General features: G+C 42.4%; 1 long non-coding RNA gene across 1 annotated transcript in view; it reads left to right on the top strand.

Annotated features, from left to right (window-relative positions):
* Positions 1-279: 279 nt before the first annotated feature.
* The window catches only part of LOC143833035 (uncharacterized), a 40,389-nt gene continuing 18,235 nt past the window's right edge, over positions 280-22,433 (top strand). The window contains exon 1 of the long non-coding RNA XR_013229501.1: positions 280-387. This is a non-coding gene — a long non-coding RNA (uncharacterized LOC143833035). The remainder of the gene's footprint in view (positions 388-22,433) is intronic.

Raw genomic sequence — 22,433 nt, 5'->3', positions numbered from 1 at the left:
TCTCAGTGAATGGTTCCCAGTAAGATGTAGGAAAGATGCTGGTAGTTATGTGTGCCATCTAGGCATGTGCAAAAAAAAAACAACAACTGATATTTTTAATGTTTGGTTATATTGGGCCCAAAAAATACCAGTGCTTTCTGATATAGGAAGTGGTTGGAGAAAGCAAGGCTGTTATTCTGAAGTTCACAGCTGAAGCCAGTAACAGGTTTACAACTTGCAGAACCACATTGCAATGTCATTTGCAAAAGACATTGCAATGATTGGCTAAGCTCCCCCTAAGGGGCTCCTCAAATTGGCCTGCAAAGATGCCTCTTCCCCCTCCCTTCTGTTGCCCTGGAAATCACGACCAGAAGCAGGAAAGACCTCTAAAGAAGAGAGCTGGCAAAGGTAAGTTTCTGTCCCTTTAAACTTTAAATTCTTCCCCATCTATAAAGTCAAATAAAATCCAAATATATTCCTGTTTATTCAGCATTAACTATATCTACTGCTGAGAGATTAGAGGACCTATATTCAGCTTTAAAATACTGGGGGGTGGGGGATACCAATAAGTTGGGGGTTTGCTTTTGTTTTTAGTTTGGCTAAATTGAATGCACATGTTTTGTGATTTCTGCAAAAATATTAACAGTTTTCTGCTTTTTGCCCATTTCCCCCATAAAAGAGATGTGAATCTTAAATTCCTGAATGAAAAAAATATATCTGAAACATTCCTTTAAAGTCATTCTGTATATTTATAGAAGGAAGAAATAGAATTTTAGAACATCCCTGCATTGGGGGGGGGGGCACAGAAACAATTTGAGCAAAATAAGGGTCTTTCAGGGAGTCTGGAACAGGTATTTTTAGAGCAAATGATACCAAATCCCCGTTCTGTCCTAAAGACCTTCCAAGTTTTAAGGTTTTTTAAAAAGCCATCCTGGTACCCACTAATTCCTATGAGGGGAATATGAGACATTTCTGGGGGTCTGGAGCAGGTGTTTGTAGGGAAAATACCACCAGTATTCCAAATGTCAAATTGCCCCTCTTTTCTTAACAGGCTGAAAGATTTAGGGGAATTGAAAAAAAAGGGTCAAGTTTTATAGACTCTTGAACTTCAGGGTCAAGTTTTATAGACTCCCAGCCATCCAGGTTTCCATTTGGTGACATTTTCTTTCAAACCACCCACTCCAGACTCCTTGAAAGATCCCTTTTTATCCCACAGAATACAGTGAACCTGAATATTCTGAATACAAAATAAACAAACCTTGAACAACCATAGGAATAACTTTACATTTAGGATTATAGGTTGTTCAAGGTTTATTTATTTTGTATATTGCCTCATACCTGCTTTTTTAGAAATAGAAGTAATTATAAAATCATCATAGTAATAATAAAATAACAAGTCAATTCATAAACACCTGCTGTTCTTCTCTGTAGGTGGATTAATCATGGTTTGGAGGATTGTCGGGTAAATGTGTAATAAAATTTAGCAGAGTTAATATATAAATGATGAGACAAGACAAAGCAGTATTATAGTATAAAATAGTATTTTACTAAACTACCAGGGTAGGGGAACTTGGAAATAAAACAAAGAAATGCATAGCTTCATTTGTATAGCTCATTAGCCAAGCTCTATACCTTAGATCATGAGCCTCTTGTGGCGCAGAGTGGTAAGGCAGCTGTCTGTAAGCTTTGCCCATGAGGCTGGGGGTTCAATCCCAGCAGCCGGCTCAAGGTTGACTCAGCCTTCCATCCTTCTGAGGTCGGTAAAATGAGTACCCAGCTTGCTGGGGGGTAAACGGTAATGACTGGGGAAGGCACTGGCAAACCACCCCGTATTGAGTCTGCCATGAAAACGCTGGAGGGCGTCACCCCAAGGGTCAGACATGACTCGGTGCTTGCACAGGGGGGATACCTTTACCATTACCTTTTTATACCTTAGATCAGGTATACCACTGGGAACCCCCTGAAACATTTTTCAGGTTTCAAGAAACCCTGGAAGTGATGTCAGCAGGCCATGCCTCCTGGCCACACTGGAGACGATGTCAGCAGTGACCAGGAATAGCCTTGAATGTAACATAAAGCATCTCCTGTCAGGTTTCATCCCTGTGGCAAGAAACACTCCCCTTTCCTGGACTGTGGCAATTGGGCTCTTTGTCCTGGCAGGACAGTCATCTCTAAGGGGTTGACTGGCCAAGGATTGCCCTGTCAACGAGATTCTTTCCTATCTTTTGTCAGCATGGTCTTGTAAAGGAAGGGCAATTTCTCAGAGACTTTGAGAGCAAATTGTTCCAATAATTCATCCCTATCTTCACTACAAATCTTTCTTTGACTAATTTCTTGTGCGATTTCAGAGATGACTTGCTGAAAGCTCATGACTGATCTCATCTCTAAATTGCTTACCATATTTGCATAACTATTAGGCAAACTTAGAAATAATGTGCCTATCTTCTATTCTTCAAAAATATCTCCCACATATCTAGCTGTTCAAAGAGTTTATTAAATTCAGCCACATGTGCACACAAAAAAATTCTCAATCTTGGTATTTAATTTTAGATTGTTTCTGCTGGAAGGAGTATCTAAAATACCAGCTTTATGAAAAGAAGAATATGTACCCCATCTGGTAAATCTTGTATATCAAAGTGATAATTAGCAGAATTATTTAGGATTGTATCTTAATGTCCCTAGATCTTGTGTACTGTGTGTGTGTGTGGGGGGGGGGGTTCTCCAAGACATGCTTGTCCTGCCTTTAGAACAATGGCTCTAAGCACAAAGCTTAGTTGGACTGAGATCATTAAGAAAGAGGCTGAATAAAAAGAGAGCTAAAATGCATTCCTGTTTATCATCTTGGTTGATAAAGATTTTTGGGGTTAGCTTTCCTAATGGAGAGCACTTGACTTGTATAGGAATATAATTTCCTAATGTGGAATAATAGCCTCTTGTATTTTGCTTAATTTGACCAAGAATAAATCTCTGGGAACTGAGTCTAAAGTACCATATATACTCGCATATAAGCCGAGTTTTTCAGTGCTTTTTTTGAGCTGAAAACATTCCCCCTCGGCTTATATGCGGGTATAAAAAACACAGCTGCCAGACAACAAAGGAAGGTGGGAGACAAGTATACTTGCCTGAAGAGAAGAAGCAGGAACAAAGGAGAGAGGCAGCAAGCCCCGGAGGGAAGGAACAGTCTCCGCCTCTCCCTCTCCCTGCCTTAAGGAGGCTAGCACGAGGTTAGCATGTGCAGGAAGCTGAAGGAAGCTCTGAAGCTCTCTGAACAGAGAGCAGAAGGAGGAAATGCCCCCAGAGGAAGGCATGGAAAGTGGAGGGAACAGAACACTGAGCTAAGGAGAAGGGAAGCAGCACAAGATTGGATATCAAAAGGCAAGACTGTTCAGAGGGAAAGAGGGGGGAGGAAGGTGGGAAGAAAAGGGTAAAAAAGATCCTGCTTTCAGATTATTTGGGAACAGAACCATAGGGGTGAGGGGAAGAAAGGAGAAAAAGCCATTACCCAAACACCACTCTCAGCTTATATGCGAGTATATACGGTATCCAGGAAGGTGGTGTATAGTTTAGAACTAGTTTTAACGATATGGGAAAAGGTGATGGAATGATACAGAGTAATTTTTCTCTGGTTAAACAACGTGGACGTGGTTAAACAAGAAATGACAAGACTGAACATCGACATTTTAGGAATCAGTGAACTAAAATGGACAGGAATGGGTGAATTTAATTCAGATGACCATCAGGTATACTACTGTGGACAAGAATCTCGCAGAAGAAATGGCGTAGCCTTCATAATCAATAAGAGAGTAGGAAAAGCAGTCTTGGGATACAATCCCCAAAATGACAGAATGATCTCAGTTCGAATCCAAGGCAAACCATTCAACATCACAGTGATCCAGGTTTATGCCCCAACCACTGCTGCTGAAGAGGATGAAGTTGATCAGTTCTATGAAGCCCTACAACACCTTCTAGAAGCAGCGCCAAAAAATGATGTGCTTATCATCATGGGGGATTGGAATGCTAAAGTAGGAAGCCAAAAGATAACCGGGATAACAGGCAAGTTTGGCCTTGGAGTACAAAATGAAGCAGGGCACAGGCTGGTAGAATTTTGTCAAGAGAATACAATGGTCATAGCAAACACTCTTTTCCAACAACCCAAGAGACGACTCTACACATGGACATCACCAGACGGTCAACACAGAAATCAGATTGACTATGTGCTCTGCAGCCAAAGATGGAAAAGTTCTATCCAGTCAATAAAAACAAGACCAGGAGCTGATTGTGGTTCAGATCATGAGCTTCTTGTTGCAAAATTAAGCTTAAATTGAAGAAAGTAGGGAAAACCACTAGGCCACTCAGGTATGAACTAAATCATATCCCCAACGAATACACAGTAGAGGTGACAAATAGATTTAAGGAATTAGATCTGATAGACAGAGTGCCTGAAGAACTATGGACGGAGATTCGCGACATTGTACAAGAGGTAACAACTAAAACCATCCCAAAGAAAAAGAAATGCAAGAAATCAAAATGGCTGTCTGAGGAAGCTTTACAAATAGCTAAGGAGAGAAGGGAAGTGAAAGGCAAGGGAGAAAGAGAAAGATACACCCAATTGAATGCAGAATTCCAGAGAAAAGCTAGAAGAGATAAGAATGCCTTCTTAAATGAACAGTGCAAACAAATAGAAGAAAACAATAGAATGGGGAGGACCAGAGATCTTTTCAAGAAAATTGGAGATATGAAGAGAACGTTTCATGCAAAGATGGGTATGATAAGGGACCAAAATGGTAGGGACCTCACAGAAGCAGAAGAGATTAAACAAAGGTGGCAAAATTATACAGAAGAACTATACAAGAGCGAGCTTAACATCCCTGATGACCACAGTGGGGTAGTTACTGACCTGGAACCAGACATCCTGGAATGTGAAGTCAAATGGGCCTTAGGAAGTCTGAGCAACAATAAAGCTAGTGGTGGTGACAGCATTCCAGTTGAACTATTCAAAATCTTAAAGGACGATGCAGTTTTACTCAATATGCAGTTTTACACTCAATATGCCAGCAAATTTGGAAAACTCAACAATGGCCACAGGATTGGAAAAGGTCAGTTTACATTCCAATCCCAAAGGGCAATGCCAAAGAATGTTCAAACTACCGCACCATTGCACTAATTTCTCATGCTAGCAAAGTTATGCTCAAAATCCTACAAGCTAGGCTCCAGCAATATGTGGACCGAGAACTTCCAGAAGTACAGGCAGGATTTCGAAGAGGCAGAGGAACTAGAGATCAAATTGCCAACATACGCTGGATCATGGAGAAAGCTAGGGAGTACCAGAAGAACGTCTACTTCTGCTTCATTGACTATGCTAAAGCCTTTGATTGTGTGCACAACAAATTGTGGCAAGTTCTTAAAGAGATGGGAATACCAGAGCATCTTGTTTGTCTCTTGAGAAATTTATATGCAGGTCAAGAAGCAATAGTGAGAACTGAATATGGAATCACTAAATGGTTCAGAATTGAGAAAGGAGTTCGGCAAGGCTGTATACTGTCGCCTTGCCTATTTAACTTGTATGCAGAGCACATCATGAGAAATGCGGGATTAGAGGAGTCACAAATTGGGATCAAGATTGCAGGGAAAAATATCAACAACCTCAGATATGCAGATGATACCACTCTAATGGCAGAAAGTGAAGAGGAACTAAAGAGCCTGTTGATGCGGGTGAAGGAGGAGAGTGCAAAAGTTGGCTTGAAACTCAACATCAAGAAAACAAAGATCATGGCATCCGGCCCTCTCAATTCATGGCAAATAGATGGGGAAGAAATGGAGATAGTGACAGATTTTATTTTCCTGGGCTCCAAGATCACTGCAGATGGGGACTGCAGCAAAGCAATTAAAAGACGCTTGCTTCTGGGGAGGAAAGCTATGGCAAATCTAGACAGCATCCTAAAAAGCAGAGACATCACCCTACCAACAAAAGTGCGTTTAGTCAAGGCTATGGTATTCCCAGTTGCAATGTATGGCTGCGAAAGTTGGATCATAAGGAAGGCCGAGCGTCAAAGAATTGAGGCTTTTGAACTCTGGTGCTGGAGAAGACTCTTGCGAGTCCCTTGGACTGCAAGGCGAACAAACCGGTCAGTCCTAGAGGAGATCAGCCCTGACTGCTCTTTAGAAGGCCAGATCCTGAAGATGAAACTCAAATACTTTGGCCACCTCATGAGAAGGAAGGACTCCCTGGAGAAGAGCCTAATGCTGGGAGTGATCGAGGGCAAAAGAAGAAGGGGACGACAGAGAATGAGGTGGATGGATGGAGTCACTGAAGCAGTAGGTGCAAACTTAAAAGGACTCCAGGGAATGGTAGAGGACAGGAAGGCCTGGAGGATCATTGTCCATGGGGTCGCGATGGGTCGGACACGACTTCGCACATAACAACAACAATGGTCTTCCCAGTTGCAATGTATGGCTGCGAAACTTGGACCATAAGGAAGGCCGAGCGTCAATGAATTGAGGCTTTTGAACTCTGGTGCTGGAGAAGACTCTTGCGAGTCCCTTGGACTGCAAGGCGAACAAACCGGTCAGTCCTAGAGGAGATCAGCCCTGACTGCTCTTTAGAAGGCCAGATCCTGAAGATGAAACTCAAATACTTTGGCCACCTCATGAGAAGGAAGGACTCCCTGGAGAAGAGCCTAATGCTGGGAGCGATCGAGGGCAAAAGAAGAAGGGGATGACAGAGAATGAGGTGGCTGGATGGAGTCACTGAAGCAGTAGGTGCAAACTTTAATGGACTCCAGGGAATGGTAGAGGACAGGAAGGCCTGGAGGATCATTGTCCATGGGGTCGCGATGGGTCGGACACGACTTCGCACATAACAACAACAATTTTTCTCTGACAAATGCTCACTTGCTCCTATCCCAGTATTCAATGCTATCAAAAAAAGTTACTATATTTCGTTTTGTTCCATTATTGCTCTGTCCAAAGATCATTCACATGAGCCAGGCACACAAATTAAATGTGTTTTACCACCCAGCCTAGCTCAGGATGGGGTCAGGGAAAATCCCCAAGTGGGGGACTTAGTGGGGTCGATGTAGATGGTTGAAGTGCTACCCTTGGCCCCAACCAAAAGCCCAGTGGAAGAGCACTGTTTTGCAGGCCCTTTAGACACGTGAGAGTTCCGTAAGGGCCTAGATCTCCACCAGCAGTTCATTCCACCAGGCTGGAGCCAGGAGATCACCAGATGATTGGAATTTGCCAAGTAGAGAGCTCTTTGGGGGGCATATATAGAGAGACAGTCCCTCAGGTGTACAGGTCCCAGACTGCTTTTAGAACAAAGGCCCTAAGCACCAAGCTTGACATATAACTTCCCAATTATAGAGATTAGACTTATTGGCATTAAATCCATTTTATCAACCATCATACGTACCATCCTTCCACCCTTGAGTCACCACACATAGACTGCATCATGTACTCACTACCAAGTTTTATTATGCTTCTTTCTCAACCATGAATTGAGACCTCTTGACCTGTGACTGTCTAGCTGGTCCTGCATGTGGAACTAGCTGCCCTTCTGAGAATGCTCTCTTTGAAGTCCTGACCTTTAACTTTCTGCCTAGCAACCTAAATTTTTCTTCCAGGACCATACAACTACATTTTCCAATGTCATTGGTATCAATATGTGATTGATCTAAGATATGAGATTTGAATTTGATTGGGCAGTTTGAAGGTTACTGCTGTCAAAATCTAGCCAGAAGATTAGTAGGGAAATGCCTGGTATTCTAAGGTGGGATGGAACTTTGGATGGGTTAGGCAAATTGACTGCAGAACTGCACCAGTTTCAACAGGGCCCAGATCTCCTCTATGAGCTCATTCTGCCAGGCAGGAGCCAGGACCGAAAAAGTCTTAGCCTTGATTGAGGCCAGACGTACCTCCCCGGGGCCAGGGACCACTAGCCAGTTGGTATTGCCTGAGTATAAAGCTCTTTGGGGGATATGGGCAGAGATGCAGTAGTCCCTTAGGTATGCTGGGCCCAGAGCGCAGATGTCCTCAAAGCTGAGCATCATTACCTTAAACCTGATCTGGAATTCAACTGGAAATCAGTGCAGCTGCTCAAGATATGTCAGATGTATGGACCCTCCAGGGAGTTCCTGTGAAGCCCTGGGCAGCTGTGTTCTGGACAAGCTGCAATTTCCAGGTCGACAATAAGGGTCGACCCAAGAAGAGTGAGTTACAGAAGTCAGGCCTAGTTGTGACTGTCACATGGATCACAATGGCCAGGTGCTCTGGGGCTAGGTAGAGTGCTAGTAGCTTGGCTTCACAAAGGTGGAAAAATGCCAGCCACACTACTCTCATGAGCTACACCTCCATCGTAAGGGAGGCACCAAGCATCACACCCAAATTCCTGGCTTCATGGACATCATCCAGGCAGGATAGGTGCACTTGGCCCCTTTTTGCCCAGCCACATGACCTCTGTCTTTGAAGGGTTAAGTTTTAGGTGACTCTGCTTGATCCAGCTCATTACTGCTTCCAGGCAACTGAATTACTCTGGGGGTGAGTCTGGATGGCTGCTTATCAGGAGATAGAACTGAGTATCATCATTATATTGATGACAACAAGGTCCAAACTCTTGAACTAGGTGTGCAAGAGGATACATGAAGAGAGGTTGGGGAGAGAATCACATCCTGCAGTAGTCCACATGGGAATTGACAGCAGTGTGACAAATTCTCCCCCAATTACATCCCACTGTCCATGAGTAAAATTTATAAAATATCCATCGGAAGATTAAAGTTCATTATAAGCATTTAAGACCTAACTATCATGCATCAGCCCTCCACACAGGAGGACTCCTCAATCTGGCTCTATCAATTTGGGTACAAATGTAACCAACAAATAGCCTGAAGCAGTCTCTGGGGAGAGATTCTACAGAAGGTTCATCTCCTAATAGTGAACCTCCCACACCTGGGCCATCAGCAAGTATCCAGCTATCCTGAAGGACACACAGCGTTACAGCAAAGGAGATGGCAGAAAAGACAAGAATTTAAAGGAGAAGATACAGTATTCATTTACAGGCTATCACTGGAACTGTAAGAAGAAGGGAGATCTTTGCAGGATGAGGGCTTAATGCAGGGATCCAGTTGCTCAAAGTAGTTCAGGGATCAGGCCATGCCCTATATAAGTGATATGCAACAGCGGGTGAGTGTGGGTTCAATGTATGTGAATATTAGTTCACCTTGGCCCAGGACCCAGCCATCCATCATATGAAGAAATATAAATGTAATGGAGAAATGTTTCAGAAAGCACTGTGGTTTTGTTTCCTACAGCTGCCCACTTGTTTTGAATAATGTCCTAGACATTTCTTTGGCTCCTGCTCCTATCATATGGGCAAATCAAGACCTTTGTCCTTCATATATCACACCAGTATTTGTTTTCGTATTACACTGCATTTGTTTAAATAAAAAGTCTAGGCTTCTGTTCAGCTCTGATTGTGTTCATATTGTAATGATGAATATTTGCTTTTAACAACCAAGGAAGGATATAACTGTTATCATAATAGAACAGTTAAAATGTGCTAAAGATACAGATTTCTGTCTACAAAAGATTGATGCTTTGACATGAAAGAGGAACACTGGGTATCAGGGCATAAACAACAATATTTGGATATATGGTATTTGGATTAGCCTGAGATGTCAAACTCAATCAACCGAGATCTGGGAGGTTGGGGCCATGGGTGGCTTTGCATGAGCTTCTGTCTCCAGCATTGGCTCCCAATCTGTGATGAAATATTTTTGTGATAGAAATAGGAGAAGCATTATTAAAAGAGACTCTAGATGGTATCACTGAGCATATGATGTATTGAGCATTGCTTCTGTGCAGCCATGATTCATTTGAAATGTTGATTTCACAGGACCATCAGCCCTATGAGACAATGTAAGGGCCATGCCACACAGGAAAAAAAAAAGACTTACACCAGTGTAATTTGTAACAGTAAAAATAAAAAACCCTGTGCCTCCTGGAATTCCTCACCTGCTGGCTTCTCTGCTGCTGTCTCACGCTTCCTGGAATATTGCACGGCTGCTTGAAATGGCAGAAGTGGGGAACATGCTATACACACTCCTCTCTTCCCCATGTCAATCAAGACAGGCAGCCAATCACCTTTCTCCCACTTTTTTTTTATTTAGTTAATATTTATTGATTATATATACACAGACGCATAAGATTGTCATTGATTAATTGGTTCTCTTGAGAGATTCATCCCCCCTCCCTCACCTCCATTCAGTCATTGGTTAGTTTGATAGTCCACGAAGAGCTTCCATTGCTTCTGGAATTCATTTTCCGGGCGGCTATTGACTAATACTGTCAGTCTCGCCAATTTAGCAAAGTCAGATAGCTTTTCTAACCAAAGTTCTGTCGTGGGTATCGTCTTCACTTTCCAATTTTTAGCCAACAGTATTCTGGCCGCCATTGTAGCATAAAAAATAATACTCTTGCCTGTACTGGCAGATTGTCCGGAAAGAAACTTAGTAACAAATACTCAGGTTTCATTACAAACTTAATTTTTAGCATCTTTTCTAGCTCCAAGTGAACCTTGGACCAATACTTATACACCCTATGACACCTCCACCACATGTGAAAAAATAATCCCACCTTCTCCTGACACTTCCAACATTTGTTATTAACCCTATTGGACATCCTTACTAAAGCTTTTGGTGTTAGGTACCAACGATAAAACATTTTATACCAATTCTCTCTAACAGCCTGACTCCTAGTTAGCTTTGGTATCTTATTCCATATCTCTTCCCAAGTTTCTAAAGAGATTTGAGTTTTGAGGTTCATCATCCATTTAATCATGCAGTTCTTAATAGACTCTGTTTCAGTCTCATATTGCAAGAGTATTTAATAAATTTGTTTTTGTAAGTGGGGTTTTTCCTGCATAATGATTTGCTCAAACTCCATTAGGGATATTTTAACACCCTTTGAAGTTCCAAATTCTGTTTTGAGTCTCGACTTCAGTTGGTTATATTCTATCCATTGCAATGGAATTCCTCCTTCATTCAGAGTTTGAAGGTCTTTTAGTCTGCCTGTGTTAGTTAAGATGTCTATATACTTCAGACAGGATATCCTTTTTTTGCTGTTGAGCGGTGAAATAAGCCTCAATTGGTGATTTTATTAGGGAGCATGTTGCCGATAATCTACCCTTATATCTTAGCCAAATCTTCAAGGCACCATCAAACCATAGGCTGTTTTTTATTTTCTTCTTTTTGTTTTTTGTTTTCTGACTTGAAGAGGGCCAAAGAGTTTCATGCAAGCTTGATCCCAGTCCTGCCTTATCTAACGCTAAATCTTTGAACCTTTCTCCCACTTTTAAAGGGACTGTGAGCTAATTTTTTAAAATAAAAATGACTTTTCCATTTAAACGCATATGCATCTATTCATATATGCATACAGTTCCCTTTACTATAAGCCCTCTTGCGATCCGGAGCCCTGAAGCGCTAAAAAAAAATGGGGGGGGGGATTTGTTTTGTTTTGTGTTTTGGTAGGGAAGAGGCATACTTTATGGGCAAACTGTTGGGAAAAGTTTATTTTGTGCTCTGCCTGGGCAATTGTGTGTCTATTCATTGCTCCAGGCAGTTTTTTTTTAAAGAAAGCCCCATTCCAGGTTAAGAAAGAGGGAGGTGGGCTCAAGGGTGGGCACTGGAGCTGGAAATCTCGCTACTGCTCGCTATGCCACTTTGATAACGCACATGTCTTGTGCGAGTGTCTTGCTGGCTACTTTCATTTTGCTAGCACTACATGGCAGGGGGAATTCCAGTTTTGTGGATTTACCTGCTAGTGCTTTAAAATGGAGGATGTAGCAGCAGTTTTGCAGATGTAATGCTGGATGTTTACGATGTCATGCAAAACACCAAAGATATGGCATTTGCAAAGGGTAAGACTCCCACTTCTTTAATCGGGTGCGGAATAGCCCAACGTGTTGCCTTCTACCAGAATCAACATTGGGTTACACTGGTGATCTGTGCTAGAAATACTTTTCAATTTCTATTGAGTATAGTAAACTACCCAACAAAATTTGGTAATGCATATAAATCATGTTCTGAATACTTGGATATGTTATGGTATCTTCATGCTTCCACTATTCAGGTAATGTCACTTAGGTATCACTGTATGTTATGGATACAGTGAAAGTTGCTAAATTAGCTAAAACTTGAGCATTACATGCTCTCTTTTCTCCTAAGGTAGGATTAGTTTGCGCATATACAAATGTCATTATTGCATTAATTAGTAGGGGACTTTTAACTGTGACTGAGAGCCAGTTTGGTGTAGTGGTTAGGAGTGCGGACTTCTAAGCTGGCATGCCAGGTTCGATTCTGCACTCCCCCACATGCAACCAGCTGGGTGACCTTGGGCTCGCCACGGCACTGATAAAACTGTTCTGACCGAGCAGTGATATCAGGGCTCTCTCAGCCTCACCCACCCTACAGGGTGTCTGTTGTGGGGAGAGGAATGGGAAGGCGACAGTAAGCCGCTTTGAGCCTCCTTCGGGTAGGGAAAAGCGGCATATAAGAACCAACTCTTCTTCTTCTTCTTCTTCTTCTTATTTTTGGTAGGATATTACCGGTTCAGGAATCAAATCTGTATGGTTTCAGTGGCCACTATTTGTAGAGGGAAATGTATATGAGGGTCTGGGATAACGGCATCAAATTTGGATAGAACATACTACTCCCTCTAGTCCAGTGTTTCCCAAACATTTTGGGAATAATGAAAATGGTTAATAGATTCCAGATATAAATAAGAAAAAGCAGCAATTTGGATTTGTTTGTATTCACTTGAAATTGAATTGCACGGGACCCCTTGACCCATTTCAGTCGGGCTTCCGGCCTGGACATGGGGTGGAGACAGCGCTAGTCGCTCTGACGGACGACCTCCGACGCCAGCTAGACCATGGCAGGTCAGCGCTGCTCAGACTATTAGACCTATTGGCAGCGTTTCACACAGTAGACCATGAGCTCCTAGCTCACCGCCTCGCCAACACCAGAATACGGGAAATGGCCCTCAAATGGCTGAATTCCTTTCTCTGGGGCCGTGGACAGAGGGGAGTGATAGGGGAGAGAATATCTAACCAACACCAGCTCAGATGTGGTGTCCCACAAGGAGCAGTCATCTCTCCTATCTTATTTAAGATCTTTATGCGCCCTCTGGCTCAGCTGGTGCAGAGGTTTGGGCTGGGTTGCCACCAATATGCAGATGACACCCACCTCTTCCTCCTGATGGATGACTGCCTTGACTCCCCCCCCCCCAGAATCCTTAGTCTGTAAGCAGTGACAAAATGGATCAAGCAGAGTCGCCTGAAGCTCAGCCCTACAAAGATGGAGGTCCTATGGTTGGGTAGGAAGGGACCATGGGAGGAAGCACGTCTGCCCACCCTAGATGGTGTGCAGCTCTCACCAACGCACTCCGCCAGGAACCTGGGCGTGATCCTGGATGCTTCCCTTGCAATGGAAGCTCAGGTCACAAAGGTAGCGCGGCTGGCATTCTACCACCTCCACCAAGCCAAGCTACTAGCACCCTACCTGGACCCAGAACACCTAGCCACAGTGATCCATGCGATGGTCACCTCTAGTCTGGACTTCTGCAACTCACTCTACGCAGGCCTACCCTCATCCATGATCCGGAAACTACAACTGGTGCAGAATACTGCAGCCAGGATTCTCACTAAAACATCATGGAGATCCCACATCCGGCCGGCACTCCAACAACTTGGCTGGCTCCCAGTTGAATTCCGAATTAAGCTTAGGGTTCTGGTAATCACCTTTAAGGCCATACGTGGTTTGGGCCCAGTGTATCTGAGAGACCGCCTCCCTGCCTATACCCCCAAATGAGTCTTACACTCCGCCACTTCCAACTGGCTGCGGATCCCTAGCCCCCGAGAAGCGCGTCGGACCTCAAGAAGAGCCAGAGCCTTCTCGATCCTGGCCCCCACCTGGTTGAACGAGCTCCCTGAAGAGATCTGAGCCCTGCCTGAACTTCCACAGTTCCGCAGGGCCTGCAAGAGGGAGCTCTTCCACCAGGCATTTGCTTGAGGCTGACCAACTCAGAACACCTGCTGGTCCCCCCAGATGCCCGCCCATGACTCTCCCAATTTTACTGTTAATTGTTATTTATATTATAAATGTGGTTTTGTAATATTTTGATGGTTTATTGAAAGTTGTTTTGATGTTATAGTCTGTATAATGTTCCATGTAAGTTATATAATGTTCAGTATAAACCGCCCACAGCTGCAAAGAAATCTAAATAAACAAACAAACATTTTGGATTCAATAAAGGCATCTACATAGGAAAATAATGAGCAAATATATAATCAATTGCTGACAGCAGTTAGCTGAGACCTTGAGATTCCCTTTAGATACTAGTTTAAAGACTCCCTAAGTTTCAAGTGAATTGGATGAAAGAGGTCAAGTCATAGAGTCCCAAAGTAGATGCCTCTTGACATAGGTTCAGTTCTCACAGATTATTCCTAAAATGGTGGTCAAGCACCAGCCTAGCAAGATAGCTCTAGCCAGGCACGCCTTAAAAAAAAAAGAAACACTGTGTTTGCATTTTTCTACTCTTACATGATTGACAATCAAAACGCCTTACTTTTCTATTGAAAACTCTGCATTTGCTATCCTTCCTTGTTGTGACCTGTTTTTCTCCTTTTCTCAATGTATGTGGCTTTTTCCCTGCCCTCATTCTTTTACGTTGGTTTGTCATTACCAAAATGTACTAAGACAACCACCAGGAATGCTATTGGAAACAATGTGTAATGGACGCCAAACTCTTCATTGGATTTCTTTAAATAACATTGTCCCGTCACGTCAGTCATAATTTTATTAGTAACAAGATTTGAAAGAAATCTGACAATAAAAGCTTCACTTCACAATGGCAATGTTATTATTTCCAGCAATGGGGATGGTAATGCTTTTAAATCATGGTTGAGCTGTTTACAACCTGATGTATAACATCAGACAGAGCCTTGTCACCAATGGCATCGTAACTATTACAATGTGTTCCAAATATATCATTAGCTAGCCAAATAACAAGAATTAGAATCTCAGAAAATACACAGTTTGTTCTTCATCTTGATAGACAAAATAGAAAAAACAATAAAGGTCATCTTTCTATTGACATGGTGCATGGAGGAGGCACTCGTTTCTACACTGGGTAAACAGTTACAGTAAATGGCAAGCTGAGCACAAAGTAGGTCAATCTATATACAGTAGTTTGTTATCATGCAAATGAGAAAAAGGAATGGGTGGGTTCTTTGCAGATGCACATCTGGCTGACATTTGTTAAACCGTGGCATCCAACCATAGGAAAGGGAAACGTCAAACAAATGTTTTACTTATTAGTATGTAAATAGTTATTTATTCTGTCGGAATGTCCATTGTGTCATGATGCAAGAAATGTTATCCATGCCTTGACCCATGTGTGATTGAAACTCCATAAGCAATCTGCCCTGATTTATCTTAAGGCCTAAGAAGTAGCATGCAACCAAGGATGAGATGAATTAGAGACCTCACTTTAAAAAGAGGCAAGTAATGCAATGTCAGTTTAGGTGTCTCGGGGTGGTAGAATTCATTCATTCATTCATTCATTCATTCATTCATTCATTCATTCATTCATTCATTCATACCTGGGGGTTCAAGAAGGTTTACATCATGAACATACATTAAAACAATGTCTGTCACAGATTAAATAATACAGATTTGGTTTAAATTAAAATAGTTAAAACATCATGGTGGGATTCCATTGTATCTAAAGATGGGGGGGGGGATAAAGTGCTTGGGCAGGATCTCTTTGTGGCTACTTGGTTTTATTTGTTGTATCTGCATGCACACATTCCTAACACATACCCTAACACCTGGAGGGAATTCCCCTGGAGGGCATCCAACTACCATCCCAGTGGCAATCAGCAATTCTCTGAATATGCAAGGAAAGGCCACAAGAGACAAATACTGGCACATCCCTTCCTGCCCACCCACTCACAATCTGTCAGATGACTATCTAACCTCTGTGTAAAAACTTGCAAAGAAGGAGAACCCACTGTCTCCCAAGAAAGCCTGTTCCACTGAGGAACTGCTCTGTCGGGAACTTCTTCCAGGTGTTTAGCCAAAAATTCTTTTGAATTAATTTCAGCCCTTTGGTTCTGCCCCTCTGGGGCAACAGAAAACAACTCCATCTTCTATATGACAGCCCTTCAAGTATTTGAAGATGGTTATCATAGGACCTCTTAGTTGTCTTCTATCCAGGCTAAACAAACCAAGTTCCTTCAACCTTTCTTCATATGACTTGGCCTTCAAAGTTTAGAATTGTTCTCTGCCTCACCCATGCTGTCATTTGCTGCATTCTACTAACCAATCCGCCTTCCTGTAAGCCAATATGGAATTACTTGGTAGCATTCTGGCCAAGGAGGAATTTTTACACTCCCTTTGACCAGGGGAAGATAGTTCATCTGTTTCATGTTGCTTTCAGGTGGTGGTTTAAATAAGCCTGGCCTTTAGAAGGTTAGGTCATAACTAATGAAACAGGAATAGTTCAAGATGTTCAGTACAGGCAGGACAAATGGGCAAGCAGCCATTCTTGTACAGCCCCTCATTTGTTGTTTCGCACGGTGGGTGGGCTGGGTGGGAAAGCCTTTGATGCTAAGCATCATTTTTTTTAAAAAAAGGCTAGTTGTTTGTGTGGCAATTTGGGAGAGCAGATTAGGCTTTGCACCTCTGAACACATTTCATGTGCCGGCAAGTTTAAATGAAACCTGGAAAAAATGGTTTGCCAAATGATGGTGGCTTCCAGGCAATCTAGTTCATCCTGCCCTTTAAAATGTCAAGAGAGTTATAATGTTACTCAGTCATTTAAATAAACTAGCTATACTCATGCGTAGCTGTCTCGTGTCTTCCTTTTGGGAGGTGCTGGAGACAATATTGTTCTGTTTCTTTTGGTATATATTCAATTTAATTTATTTAATACAGCAATTCAGCCAGACAAGAATGGTTGACGTATACAATATAGAAGTGCAAGCATTCTCTATAAACAAAATAAAAGATTCTTAAAATTTAAAATTGGAAGTTTTAAGCCTCCTCTACATCACTGGTTTTTATAGCTTTAACTGTCTTTCGTGTATCCTGAATACATAGTATTTAGCAACTTTTCCTCTCCATAAGAGGAATTTATTATTTCTTCTGTACAGCTGGGGGCATCCTTAAGTAACGGGAAGGTGATCCTGTTTCTTGCTGATGCAAAAAGCAAACAAAACAAACAAAAAACCTGAAAAAGACTTATTCAAGGGATTCAACCTCCTAAGAGTTACAGGGGCAGTCTTTCAATTCTTGGAACTGTCTTAAAATGGTCCTCCAGGATTGTAAGGTCATGCAGCTTGTTAGTGTAAATGCCCTCTTAAACATTTAGCTTCCAGAAAAGAGAAATACTCAAGCCAGGGCTTGGATGTATTTGGTGGCGCAAAATACTCAGGGAAGCATAAGAGATCTATTTGATGCTCTGTGTAATCAATCCTTTGTTCATTAAATGTTTTTGCCTGGTCTTTCCCCATTCCAAGTAATTTTAGAGTTGGAAAAGCCATGTTTTAAAATTTCCCTCTCAGTATTTTCTCTCAGTCAAATGATCACACAGGACTGAAGGTAATAACCCTGTAGGAACTCAGTGTGCTTTTAGCCATAGAGAGATGGAAGGAAAAGCAATTCTGTCTTCACATTTCAGGAAGACAGTCTCTAGATGAATTAATGAATTAGAGAGTTTGGTATCTGTAGTATAGTCATGGGAAATTTTGGTTGTACCTAATCAAGTGGGGCAAGGCAGGAGATTGGTGGGTGTAGAAAGATCCTATATAGTATCTGTATTGTTACCAAGTTTGGAAGAGTCTGAGTGCTTCTGGTATGAAATAGGTTCCATTGGAGTGATGAAATTTGTGCTCTGCTCTCTCCCCTAAGTTTGGTAACTGTCTACAGTGCTCATATCTTGATCCAGAAACCTGAACATTTACTCTTGGGTATGTAAATGACTCCAGCTGTTCTAACCTTTTCCTAGCTAAAAGCCAGGTCCAAGATCTAGAATCATAGAGTTGGAAGGGACCTCATGGATTATCTAGTTCAACCCCCTGTACTATGCAGGGCACTCACATCCCAATCACTCATCTACTGTAACCTGCCACTCCTTTGCCTTCACAGAATCAGCTTCTCCATCAGATGGCTATCTAGCCTCTGTTTAAAAATTTGCAAAGATGGAGAACCCACCACCTCCTGAGATGATTACTTTCGTTTTCATTTAATTTATTGTTAGAGCCTCTTGCTCATTATAGTTTGCCAAACAAGCTAGGGATCTATTTAAGTTCTTTGGTGTTATTGACAGTAGCACCACATTATTTCCATAAAGAAGAGCAGAAATATCTTGGCCTGCTAATTTGGGAGGGTGACAGTCTGCAAATTGAAGGCAACATACAAGGGCATTGATGTAATACACAAAAAGTATGGGGATTAGCAGACAATCTTGTCTGACACCTTTGTCGGTTTTAATCAACCCAGTGAAATGACATTGCCTGCTGCACCTGCAGAATGAAGTCTGCTCACAGAGGGAACATATTCAAAAAAAGAAGTTTCTCATCAATTGAAGATACTTCCAGTTTACACCACAAGCAAGGGCTTCGATCAAAAGCGGCTTTAAAATCCACAACGTCTGCATATAACAAGATCACATCCCTAGAGCTATATTTTTCAACTAGACATTATAATGCTAGACAATGCTCAAGAGTATCTCTACCCTTCCTAAACCCTGTTTGTACTGATGCTATAATCTTTTCTTGGTCTAGCCATGAAATTTATTTATTATTACATTTATATTCCACAGAATGTAGATAGGTGTGAGTGGTGTATGTGAAGAGATGCTTGCACAGCCCGCCTCTGCTATGCCTGTAGCCAAAGAGCTCATTCTGTAAGTGGAGGTGGGCTGCACAGGCATCTCTCCACCAGCTGAGAACAATAATAGTGTCAGAACTGAGCGCACAACAGTGAAAGGGGTTCCAGTTAATGCATCTATCTGAAATAAACTGGTGAGAGAAGTGAGGCAAGACCTCAGCAGAGGTGGGCAGCTAGGAAGTTGGCACAGAGTAGAAGGAACTTGGAAGGTGGGATGGTCAGAGGCAGCAAAATGGTAGTGGCAGATTACTGGCTGCTTTTGTCACGTGATGAAGATGACAGGGGAAAAATAAGCAGCTGCCAGGAAGTTTGAACTTCCTGTCTCTCAGCTTCTGTGTAAAAATAGTGGCTCAAATCAGGGGCAAACAGGCTCCCAGTGCAGACATCTGAAATGGTCTGCAGTACGATGCTGAACTTTAAAAGCAGGAACTATTGCGACATGACAGCTGGGTGAGTTCTGAATTCAAAAACGGTCAGAGGCAAACGACCTCTGAATTTGAAAACCCTGTGGGGTTGTCATAAGTCAGCTGGAATCTGACAGCACTTTCCTCAACCACTATAGTTGCAAGAATACAGGAGTGCAACTGCATTTGTGCATGATGAGTCACTGAACTTAGTAATCAACCATGCTTCTTGGAGATACGTGGGAATGTAGAGAATCAAGACATGCATGTGATCCTGGGAACAAGCCAGGTTTCTGCAGCCCAAGTGGATCAAAGCTTATACAGTTCTCAATGAATTTCATGAAGAAAAAAACCCCAATGAGTTTGTCAGAGAATCTGACAGAGAATGGTATCAGCAAAACTATTTTATCCAGCTGTTCTCCATTTGATGTAATGCAGGTCTGCTACTATATTAGCAGAGTCTTATAGGGAATAAAATACTAGATAGGCAAAGATTCTGTATATCATCTAGGTATGACTTAAATAACCACAATTATATTTTTGTCATGCTGTGTATTACCAAGCAGCTATTTAAAGGAAAGAATATAGATGTCATGAAGCCTGCCTTGTTCATAGTCACAGCAATGTGCAGAAGGTTACAAATGAGCATTGACATCTCTGTTTCCATAGGAATTTGATGAGCAATGAGGTTTTAAAGAACACTGTTGCTAAACAAACGGTTATTTAACGCTTTGATGATTGTAATTACATATAATGCATTTGGAATTTGAGCGCACACATGTCATAGTTGTGATCTTGATGTAAAACAGTCCTGTCGAAACAGAACATTAAGAGCAGCATAGTTCTCCACAGTCACCTCTGCAAATACAAATGGTAATGACCATATATGTATGCCATTATTGTTGGGTCAGTAAGATACGTGAAAAACTGTCATACCCAATGAAAGAAAATAGGAACAGATGCACAGCTGCCATGTAAAAAGCAGATGCAGCTTGCAGTAAGCAACAGAAGAGAAGACAACTCCATGTGGCTGGGAAGCCCTGTGAGGGAGGGCTACCACGGCTGTGGAGGTTTTCAAAGCAGATTGGGCAATTGGCTTGTGCCCAATCTGTCTTGCTGCCCTGCTGCAGCTGTGATAGGTACAGGTGGCTTGAGGTGGGCTTTGACACCAAGCTGGTGGTTTCTTTAAAGATGGGCCTGTGCTCATGCCTAGCTTCTTTTCCCTCCAATGCACAGCTATCTGGGCAGCAGCTCTTTGGGGCTCCTGGTTTCCATCTTCTGATCAGTGCTGCTTTGAGCTTCTGGTGGCCATCTCCTCCAGTGGCTGTGATCCTGTTGGGGCCCCAAGTGGCTTCCCTTCATGAAACATTAAAAGAAGTTTGGTTTGCTATTTCAGATTTTTATCCTATCATTTGTAAGTTTTCCCCGACTCCCTCCTACTTCTTGACTTTTACCTTGCTGAGGTTTTCTGCCCGTGGTGGGCTCGCTTGTTAGTGGGTTTGCTGAGAGAGTCTCAGGTTTGAGGCTATTCTTCCTGATTGGCTTCTCTGCTGTGGTATATATCAATATATCTATTATCTATCTATCAAACAAACAAGGTAGGGAGTCATAACGGAAGCTAGAATCTGACACCGCTTTCCTCAACAACTATGGATGCAGGAATACAGGAGTGCAATAGGAGGTGTTGCTGTTTGCCTGCAACCACTTGCTTCCACCATGCCAGCATTGGCAGTAGGGTGGCACTTGCCATATTTCAATTATATTCACATAAAAGTTGGAATTAAATTCTCTTCCAAACTGGCATAATGTCAGTACTCAAGAATCTTCTATGTTTTTTCTCCTATTGGCCACTTGAGTGCCACTGAACAAAGCCCACTAAGAGCCAGAAGATCATCTGCTCCCAGCAGGCACATGGCAAACCTCCATAGCAGGGGTAGTCAAACTGCGGCCCTCCAGATGTCCATGGACTACAATTCCCAGGAGCCCCTGCCAGCGAATGCTGGCAGGGGTTTCTGGGAATTGTAGTCCATGGAGATCTGGAGGGTCGCAGTTTGACTACCCCTGCTCCATAGAATTGACACAAGGAGGAGTTTTAAAAGTGTTCTTGGTCCTGATCCACCACCCTATGCATAGAACATACATAGGACTCTGTTGGCATACATAGCCCTGTTTCAAAATTTCCCATCAATTATCCAATAAGAATGGATTCAGTTTGCTACCAGCCCATTTGAAATGCCAATTGATGGACTGTGGCTTTTAAAAAATGTCTTTGTACACCCAGTCTTCCTTGCTTGTACTGAAGAACAGAATCTGTTTGCTCAGGTAACAAGTGATCCAGAAGGGGTCACTGGTTTGTTGAGGGTAACATCTAGCTGGACTGATGCAAATATTGAGCGTCAGTGAAAATGGATTATGAATGAAGTAAAATGTAATGAAAATTACCAGCCTAGAATGTTAGGCCCTTTCAGTTGTTTTAGGCCCTTTCATTCCCAGAATTGATAGATGAAGTACAAAAGGAAGCCTTATTAAAAATGTTTCCAATATATCACCACAGAACATCTGCAAACACCAGAAACTATGTTGTATTTTACAAATTCTCAAAGGACAACATGGAGGGATTAAAATGGTGAGTAGAGAATTGTTTGGAAGAGCAAAGCAAGAGAAGGAACAGAAGGACATAGCTGTTCTTTACTAACAGTGTCTCATGAAGCTGATGAATGAACAAACTAAACTTCAGATTAAGCTAAGTTATCTGGATAAATAATGTAAAATAGTAATGAATGGAGGAATAGGGAAGAGTTTTTATACATGATATATTATGTGAATAGAGCCTCTTGTGGCGCAGAGTGGTAAGGCAGCAGACATGCAGTCTGAAGCTCTGCCCATGAGGCTGGGAGTTCAATCCCAGCAGCCGGCTCAAGGTTGACTCAGACTTTCATCCTTCCAAGGTTGGTAAAATGAGTATCCAGCTTGCTTGCTTGGGGGTAAATGGTAATGACTGGGGAAGGCACAGGCAAACCACTCCATATTAAGTCTGCCATGAAAACGCTAGAGGGCATCACCCCAAGGGTCAGACATGACTCAGTGCTTACACAGGGGATAC

The sequence above is a fragment of the Paroedura picta genome, chromosome 3 (genome assembly GCF_049243985.1).
Source record: "Paroedura picta isolate Pp20150507F chromosome 3, Ppicta_v3.0, whole genome shotgun sequence".
Lineage (NCBI taxonomy): Eukaryota > Metazoa > Chordata > Lepidosauria > Squamata > Gekkonidae > Paroedura > Paroedura picta.
This window is presented reverse-complemented; position numbering and strand designations above follow the sequence as displayed.